The sequence below is a fragment of the Physeter macrocephalus genome, chromosome 1, assembly GCF_002837175.3.
Source record: "Physeter macrocephalus isolate SW-GA chromosome 1, ASM283717v5, whole genome shotgun sequence".
NCBI classification, from domain to species: domain Eukaryota; kingdom Metazoa; phylum Chordata; class Mammalia; order Artiodactyla; family Physeteridae; genus Physeter; species Physeter macrocephalus.
Window position 1 is genome coordinate 112,660,580 of NC_041214.2, and position 9,822 is coordinate 112,670,401.

Consider the following 9,822-nt stretch of genomic DNA (forward strand, 5'->3'; position numbering starts at 1 on the left):
AAACCATAATTCAAATAGAGTCATGTACCAAAATGTTCATTGCAGCTCTATTTACAATAGCCAGGACATGGAAGCAACCTAAGTGTCCATCAACAGATGAATGGATAAAGAAGATGTGGCACATATATACAATGGAGTATTACTCAGCCAAAAAAAGAAATGAAATTGTGTTATTTGTAGTGAGGTGGATGGACCTAGAGTCTTTCATACAGAGTGAAGTAAGTCAGAAAGAGAAAAACAAATACCGTATGCTAACACATATATATGGAATCTAAAAAAAAAAAAAAGTGGTCATGAAGAACCTATGGGCAGACGGAAATAAAGATGCAGACCTGCAGACCTACTAGAGAATGGACTTGAGGACACAGGGAGGGGGAAGGGTCAGCTGGGACAAAGTGAGACAGTGGCATGGACATATATACACTACCAAATATAAAACCGATAGCTAGTGGGAAGCAGCCGCATAGCACAGGGAGATCCTCTCGGTGCTCTGTGATCACCTAGAGGGGTGGGATAGGGAGGGTGGGAGGGAGATGCAAGAGGGAAGAGATATGGGGACATATGTATATGTATAGCTGGTTCACTTTGTTATAAAGCAGAAACTAACACACCATTGTAAAGCAATTATACTCCAATAAAGATGTTAAAAAATATATATTTTCTGTGCTTCATGTTGTCTTTATCAGATGTTCGATTACTGAAGAAAAGCTGAGTCTTAATATTAAGAGAGCTAAAGTTTTTTTACAACATGTAACTTTCTGTATTTGCCTTTGAAATCTTTTTATTGTCACTGTGGTTAAATGGGTAACTATTATTTCACAGTGACCTCTGATCCTATTAAATCAAGTGTTTTAACCTCTTGACATGTTTTACAAACTTCTCAAAACCAAACTCTAAATGAAGTCTTTTTGATTTGGACCTAACTTTGGGATTTTCCAGAGGCCCCCTGTAAAATCTGGAAGGATTTGTTCTCTCAAAAGAGAAGTGTTAAACTAATTTAGCTTATTTGATATGTTAAATTACATGGAAATAAGAAGTGATACTAAACCTTCTTTAGATTATATTGTATAATATATTATACAATTTATACCTATAATATATTGTATGGGTGTATGTTACTATTATAAGTAGTCCAGAAATCATATAAAATCTGACATTCCTAGTACGTTATCAGTCGTAATTCCAGCTAGCATCTTAAAATGTTGTATGTCTCATAAATAACCAAATTTCCTTGTCAATTAAATTATAATGAATTCTCATCAGAACTTTAACCATGGCCATGTTTAAGTCTTCTGGCATTCACAAAAAGTTACTGTATTATTCTGATGCTTTCCTGAAAGCTTTAACAAGCAGCTATGATCCAAAATTGCTGTGTCTTTAGAGAGATTTATGGAAAAGACCTTGACAAGTACTCTAGAATACAGGTTTCTGATAACTCTAAGATCATACCATTGAACTAAGTAAGAATTTCTAGAATTGTTATGGAGAAACTGATTCGTAAAACTGCTAACCCAAGGTCAAGCAGAACAAGCATTAATTACATAGGACTGAATGAACTGATGAGAATGATTATAATTTTCTATGACTTTTTTCTTTGAAACATTGCCAGTTCATTAATGTTTTGTTTTTCCAGATTTAAGAAAAACTTGTTCTCTTTTCTATCAAGCTATTTATAACCTAACAGCAACTTGGTAAATTATATCTTTGTAAATAGAATTTTCTCCCCACCTGATCTCTCAAGAATTCAGAAGTTCTTATTGAGTATTCTTATTTTCATGGCAATATAGTTATTTGCATAGACTCAGTGAGAATCTGTTTCTCTTAGAACAGAACATAGTGGGAAATATTGGTTATATTACCAAGACTTTGACTGGAATGTGGTACATTTGAGAATGATGTTCATAGACTCGGATATAACCAGACGGTTTTAAGAAACTAAGGTTGACTTTATGGAGCCAATAAAAACTCCCATCAGAAAACTACCTGGTAAATCTTGTTTATAGGGTTCCCAGCCTAACCAATGAGTATGGAAAGTCATTTCCTAGCAGATCCAGAACCTCATGACATTTTAGACCTCAGGAGGAGAGGAATTTACCTAAATCTATAGGCATTGCAAGTGAGTCCTTGGCTTGGCTTCCAGAATAATCTCATATTCTTTATCAAAAATTCTAGCAAAACAGACTGAAAGAAGCTTACATGATCAAAATTCTTGCTGCATTTATGTAAATAATCAGACCAAGTTTAATGAAATTAGACTTATTTGGCAAACCAATTAGTCTTATTATGACTATTTTTGGTAAAAATGGGGGTGATTGTAGAGAGAAAAATGGTGTTTCAATGGAAAACTATAACACCCCTTTGTGGACATTAGATTCTAGCCCTGTTCACTGCCACTGAGGTTTTGTTATTTACCTGTGAACTGGAGTGGATCCCAAATTCTTTTAGTTTCCTCCAATATCTGGCCACAACTCTCCAAACTAATATCGCCAAGTTTTCTCCCACCCTTCTGACTTGTAATGACTGAGAAATAAAACTGCCCTTTTTCCAAAACCGTATAAGCTGAAGCTGGACAACTTGATATAAACAGAAATATCACAACAGCTCATGTATGGACAACCTTCATGCCTGTTGCTGTGTGGGCCACTCAGAAAGTTTACAGGAACACACCTGATGACATCCCCAGAGACATTCAAACTGCAAAAGATGCTTTGAGCCCAGTATCTAGAAATCTGCTCAGCTGACTGCCATCTGGACTCAACAAGTGGTTTTATAGTCTACTCCAACCATTAGACTTCATTTTTCTTTTGTTTTTAGAGAAATGCCTCTTACTAAATCCCTGGTTGCTTGGACCACATAGTGGCTTAACTTAGGTGGAAACTCACCCACAACAACACCTGAAATGAGACACAGTTGTTGAACTGAACTGACCTATTCCCGAATTAAGAGACTGATTCAATAAAATAGGAAACAATGTACTTAAATTCATCCTTTTCTGCTTGCTCCTATCTACGTTTTTCTCCCCCTTTGCTGATCTCTTATCTCACAACTTCTAACCAAACTCAGATTCTAATGTGTGGCACTTTCTAAAAATAAAATTTCAAATTGGGAACTAAAGGAAACCAGAATACGTCACCCCAAAATATGACTCTTTGACAGAAAAATAATTTTGAGCTGAAGGCAATTAAGAAGCAGCAAATGGAGGAAAAGCTCTCTGCCCTCCTCATTACTTCCTAGAGGCAGGATATACATTCTTCTTTCACTGGAGACATATTCTTATCAGCCCAGAGGTGGCAAGAGGAATCTGTCAAACAAATCTTTGTCATTAGTTCCCAGATGTTTATCTTCCCACAGTTTGCTGCCCTTGGAAACCTAAACTGCTTTCCTTTGTCCTATCATTTCTCCACAAATTTATTGTTCTTTGTTGAAGATGCTCTATAAGCCAGACTTCTAAGCTGCTGCTTTGAGTTATTTTTCATTGAGTTTTCTCCCACATGATGGGTGTTGCATGTGCTTAAAAAAAAAAAAGACTGTTAGTTTTTCCTCCTGTTAATCTGTCTTTCTGTTTAAAAATCCCAGCTGAAAACCTAAAATGTGTAGAAGTCTAGTTTTGTCTTCCCTACACATGTAGGGCAACACATTCTCAGTTTCCGGAGATTAGAACCTGGACATCTTTGGCGGGGGTGCGTTATTCAGCCTGCCATACCCCCTTAGGAATGCCAGTCAGAACGAGGGCCTCTAACAGTCATAAAAATAAAAACTTTCAAAATCACCAACAGACGGTGGGGGGATAAGAGAACAGGGGCAGAACGAGCCTCTTTAGACTCTCAGGTTCCGTCACTGAGGGAGACTCAAGGGCTTAGTGTTGTCTACTTCTCACTCCTGGCTGCACCAGAGAACCCCTGAAGAGCTCATAAAAGAGCTCACCCCTCGACAAGACAAATTACACTAGAGGTGGGCTTAGCTAAGAGCCCTAGGAAAGCCAGAATGGGATAAAGCACTGTTTCGCAAACTATCTGTAAGGTACAGACATTTTAAAAGGAAAAAAATTCTTTTAGAGCCAGTATGTTGACAAATTGCTTTAATTATGAACTATCTTAAATAGTAAAACTAGGTACTTGGACAACTACAAAAATAAAACCAATTTACAAATTAAATAGAAGCAAAACCAACACAAATCAAATAAATTAATGCAAATCAAATAGACAATTATTTCTCTTAAAATAAGTGGCCTTTCACACGTAACTCTGAAACTGACAGCTACAGCACATACACTTTTTGGTCCAGAAGATGTATATTACTGTGTCCCCCTCAAACTGACTCAGCTCTCTATTCAAACTAAAATCCACCAGAACGTTGTCTAGCATATTAAGCCTGTCTTCTTTATTCATCAAGCCTTGATAATTAAATCAGTGCTACATGCCCCATCATGATCTTAAGTATTGTGCAAAAATGTAAGCTTCAGCACTGAGATGTTTGGCTGAATTCTGATGCAAGATGCTCACCCAGGTGATGTAGAATAGGCTTACAATATTTCTCAGTACTTGCTGAGATGAAAATGCAGTTAGATGATTATAATAGAAAGCTTGCAGACCTCCTTCCCCACCCCTCAAGAACATATCAGCAGACTCCTAGAAGTTTATTAACTCCACCTGGGGAAACACTGGGAAAAAGGAAGAACTGTACCCAAATAGCTCAGGAGGGGAAATTCCTCTTTATATAAATATTTTAGCTAATAAATACAGAAGAAATGATAGAGTTTAGAATTTCATAAGCCCTGATGAACTAATAAATGCAGGCAGTGATGAACAAAGACAACTGATAACAAAGAAAGACAACGCGACAAGATGCACCTGAAGTATTCTTGCATAAAAAAGTGAACCCAGGTGTGATCCAACCTCTCTACGTAATTCTTAATTTACAGCAAACGTAGGGGCAGAGGAGCATGTTAAATGACATCATAGGGATGCAACCAGTAAAACAAAATGATGCAAAATTCTACAGGACAAACTGGCTTCTTCAACAAATAAACTGTAAGAAAAACAAACAAATAAAGAGAGAACTTGTGTATTAACAAAGACTCCTGAGTCCTATCTATAATTGCAATGTATGAGCTTTATTTAGATCCTAATTCACACAAAAATAGTTCAAGACTTTTAATTTTATAGGGGTGAAAATTGTATTGTATTTAAGGCTTTTTTCTTAATCTTTATTTTTAAAAGATATATACTAAAATATTATGGACCAAATAATATAATGACTTGGATTAGTTTCCAAATGGTGATGGTCAATTTTGTGTGTCAAATTGGCTAAGCTCATGCTACTCAGTTTTTGGTCAAACACCAGTCTAGATGTTGCTGTGAAGGTATTTTTTAGATGTGATCAACATTTAAATTAGTCGACATGGAGAAAAGCAGATTACCCTCCACAGGCCAGTGAGAGGGAGCAGTGGGGGGAGCATGGGGAAGGGAGGTGGTGTGCTCAGTCAGTTGAGGGCCTCAAGCGGAAAGACTGAGTTTCTCCAAGGAAGAAGTAATTCTGCTTCCAGATTTTCTTCCCAATAGAAACTGCAACACCATCTCTTCCCTCAGTCTTTAGCCTGCTGGCCTGCCCTACAGATTTCAGACTTGCCAGCCCCCATAATCTCAAGAATCAACTCCTTAAACTAAATCAATCTCTCTTTTTCCATATATGCATACACACACACACACGCACATCCTTTTGGTTCTTTTTCTCTGGAGAATTCTAATACCAAAATTATCTGGGAGAGAGGAGAAAGGAGTAAGGAAACAGATAAAAACAAAATTGCCCATGAGTTAGTAACTGTTGAAACTGGTTAATGGGTATATTATACTATTTCCTGTCTTGACATTTTCTACTTAAAAGTTGGGAAAGATAAAAAGAAATGAAAGAGCCAAGCCAAAAGAAATGAAAGAGACCTGTTTTAGTTTTTGTTTTTTTGTCACAGGTCTTGATGACAGCGCAGCATATGGAAAATCAAGGCTATCCTGAGAAATCTGAGGCTGTGACCCATAAGGGACAAGTTAAAGCTCGAAGGAGCTGGCCTTGGAGGTGACTCTTCCCTTGACCTTGAACTTCCAGTCTGATTTAGACTGCACACTTTCTGGTCCCACTGCACCTGCACATCCCTTTACCACAGCACTTTTCTTATACTTTTACTCTCAATCTCTTCTCACTAGCCAGGAGCTCCGTACTCATCCAAGCACCAAGCTTGCACTCAGAAATGTTTGATGAATGAATTAAAGCAATGCCCAACTTTTAAGCCAACTCACGTGCTACTGTCTTCTAGTCCTTGGTTTCTTCTGTCAACTGTTAGAGCCTACCACTAACTTCTCTGTTTTTTTAATTTCTTCATACCCTCTGATTCCAAATATTTACCTCCTACCAACCAAACATTTGAGGTCTCACTTTATGGGTGGGGCAGACACTGGCATTCACCATCATAGAACTTTGTAAAATTAACCTTCAAAAGCCCATTTCTGGGCAGAAAACAAAATCCCATCCAACAAGTGGCCTGATTTGCAGAGCTTTCTTTCCAACCTCCTAGAAAGGAAAACCTCTCTTACCCTTAGGGTCTGTTGTGAAAGTCATTCTTTCCACAGGTCTGCCCTTAGGTGACAGGATTTCAATGTGAATAACCATCAGATGAACTGTTTCTTTGGCTTTATCATAGTATTCTGCATGTTTTTGGAATAAATTCACTGATTTTACTATTGGAGTGAAGAAAAACCGTAGGATATCCCATTTTATAAATTAAATTAATGAAAAGAAAAATGGTCCAATGCCAATTTTTCTTTTGCATCTACTTTATAGAGGGAAAGAAAAATGGTGTGAGGGGAAAATGAGACAGAAATAAGCATCTAAACTCCAGCCTCCTGTAAATTCAAGTTCAGACAAGAAAAAGCAGAGTTTTGTAGCTCGCTATGCTCCATGGGAAATGCTGTGACTCTTGTACAGGAAAATGGGGGGGTCTGAGTGGCTGAAGTCGCCTGCCCTCCTGCCTCCTCCCCTGTCCCCTGATCTTACACTTAAAGCCATTATTTCAGGAAAAAAAAAAATCTCCACCTTTGCTTCTGCCCCCACCTCCCAAAGGTCAGGTATGCAAGTTCATGACAAAATCTCAAAGTAAACGAGAAGGAACAAAGGGAATAAAGAGAAACGAGCAACTGCTGCCTGGGCTGCCAGTGTCTGAGTTGGGTTGCATGTCTGTGTAGTACAGTAAGCCTCCCTGAGAAAACCATACAAGAGCCTTCCTTTGACAGAAATCTGAAAGGTCCCCAGAAAACATGTCAGTAACCAGTGTTGACAGCTTTGCAAGACTGTCACCCAGGTTTTCAGTTCCTGCCCTTCAGCACTTAGGTAGGTAGGTCTACTTGCCACAGTTATCAACAACAGCAATAAAGTATAGGATACCAGTGAAATTTGAATTCCAGATGAACAATTTTTTTAGCCTAAGTATGTCCCATATATTGCATCCTTATTTGGAATTCAAATTTCAGTGGGTATCCTGTGTTTTATCTGGCAACACATGAAGGTATTTCCATGGAGTAAAGAATATTGCAACAGCTCAGTGTGGAGATTTCTCAAGGAATATCCATGAAGCTAATGAAGAAATGGTGAAGCACCACATGAAAATAAGAGGAAAAAAACCCAAGAATGAAATTTCTGGGTTTTTGTCTCCCCAAGAATGAAATCCATTAGCATGTTTCTCTAAGTAAGAGATCCCAAGTTGACTCGGTTGTGACTTCTGAATATTTCCAGATCTCTATTTAAACATCCTATGCTTTTCCGAATTTCACCCTTTCTATTTCTTAATCAAAAATGCCCTGTGCCTCGTTTGTACAATGAGAAATTTGGTCTAAGATGTTGGTGGTCCCATCAAGTAAGCTGAGGATCCCTGGGCCAAGGCTCCACTATAAGAGGCCACTTGAATTGGTATGGCTATGTCTTTTTTTCTCAGTCAACAGGTTGTAAAAGTATAGCCACAATCAAACTGTGGGATGCAGTTGGGAGGAATGCTAGAAATCCATGATGTTAAAAATGGCTCAGTCTCATATGATAAGTTTGGAACCATTGGTCGAGGAGGATTTCCAGCGCTTCCTCCAACCACTTCATGATTCCCAGCATTCTGGCCTCAGAGCCACTGAATCACTGTTTCTTCACTGGTTCTTCTGCAAATTGGTTCTGAGCAAGTAGAATAAGAGAGGAAAGCCTTGGAACCCAAAGTAAAAACTGTCATGAAAGTGGTCATATGGGGCTTCCCTGGTGGCGCAGTGGTTGAGAGTCCGCCTGCCGATGCAGGGGACACGGGTTCGTGGAGCCATGGCCGCTGAGCCTGCGCGTCCGGAGCCTGTGCTCGGCAACGGGAGAGGCCACAACAGTGAGAGGCCCGCGTACCGCGAAAAAAAAAAAAAGTTGTCATATGTGATGGGCACTATATTATTCTTGTTGTTCCTTTCAACAGATTTAGCAAATATAGATTAAGGACCTAATATACAAGATATTTTCTGAGTTTCTGTTGGTGTTTTGTTTCTTTTCCCGTAGTCAAATACTACAGTAATTTAGATGGGGTAATTTATAGACACTTTGATCTCCACAAAGACGTTGTTGAAAACTTACTTTTTTATTAGCTTTCATGTATTCTCACTTTACAAATATTTATGGTGCACTAATTCTGGAATAGATATTATATTCCTTTCTTGTTGACAACCTGCTACCCGCTACATACTACATCTTCCAAAGAGATAAATGAAAAGGAAGGTGAAGTGTCTGTTCAGTGATTCCTTGTGTGGATAATACCCCCAAAAGCATATATATATATATATATATATATATATATGCTTTTGACTAACTCCTCTGGACCTACTTGGACACATTGGGGGGCCTCAGGGGTCCCACACTGGATGGTCTCTTGAGGTCCATCCATCTTCTTGACATCACTATTCACTGTCCCCATCCAGTGTTTCCAGCCCACATCACAGCTGCACAGAAGTCAGACCACAGCCCATCACCAGGTGAAAAGAGGCTACTAACTGGCACTAGGGATACAGGATGAAAGGAGACATCACTGTTAATCAGCACATCCATGGCTTCAAATGGAGTACAAATTACTGTTAGGTTCCTGGTATTAATAGGAGGAAAGTAAGGCTTAGAAAAGATTAATAGCTTATTGAAAGGGTTCTCACAGCAAGTTAAATGACAGAGCTGGGATTTGAACCTGGTCTGGCTGACTCTGGACCCATGCTCTTACTAATATGCTCCTGCCCTTCCACAGAGCCAATGAAACTCAGTGTGTGAAGGACAAAGAGGACTCCAGCATGCCTGGCCCAGAGGGCGAGGTGGGGCAGAAGTGGAATTATGGAAGATGGCCAGAGGTGAGGCTTCAAAATTTACTCCAGACCATCTGAAGAGGCCGCCCTTCCTGCTGTGGGCCCTGCTTCTCCGGGAACTGTCATTACCCGGGGAAGGAAAGGTAAAGGGTGAAAAGTGAGAGAGAGGTGCCGCAGCTCTGGGCATGCTGTTCCTCTGCCAGTATCAGGAAGCTAGTAAAAGCTTTGAAGCAAGGCAGTTGCATAGTAAATAGTATTTCAGGAAGATTAATTTGGCATCAATGCACAGAAGATATTAAAGATATTAAATCAAGAGGCTGGAGGCAAGGAAACTGGTTAAGAGGTTATTGCAGTGCTCGCTTTGGCAGCACATATACTAAAATTGGAACGATACAGAGAAGATTAGCATGGCCCCTGTGCAAGGATGACACGCAAATTCGTGAAGCGTTCCATATTTTTAAGCAACTTATGCAGC

General features: G+C 39.1%; 1 protein-coding gene and 1 non-coding gene across 3 annotated transcripts in view; one reads left to right on the top strand and one right to left on the bottom strand.

The window, feature by feature from the left end:
- TMEM45A (transmembrane protein 45A) overlaps positions 1 to 9,822 on the bottom strand; it is a 92,304-nt gene that overhangs the window by 43,958 nt on the left and 38,524 nt on the right. The gene's annotated exons all lie outside the window — the stretch shown is intronic.
- On the top strand, positions 9,700 to 9,806 carry LOC112064007 (U6 spliceosomal RNA). The gene has a single exon (XR_002891302.1). It is a non-coding gene; the product is annotated as a U6 spliceosomal RNA (small nuclear RNA).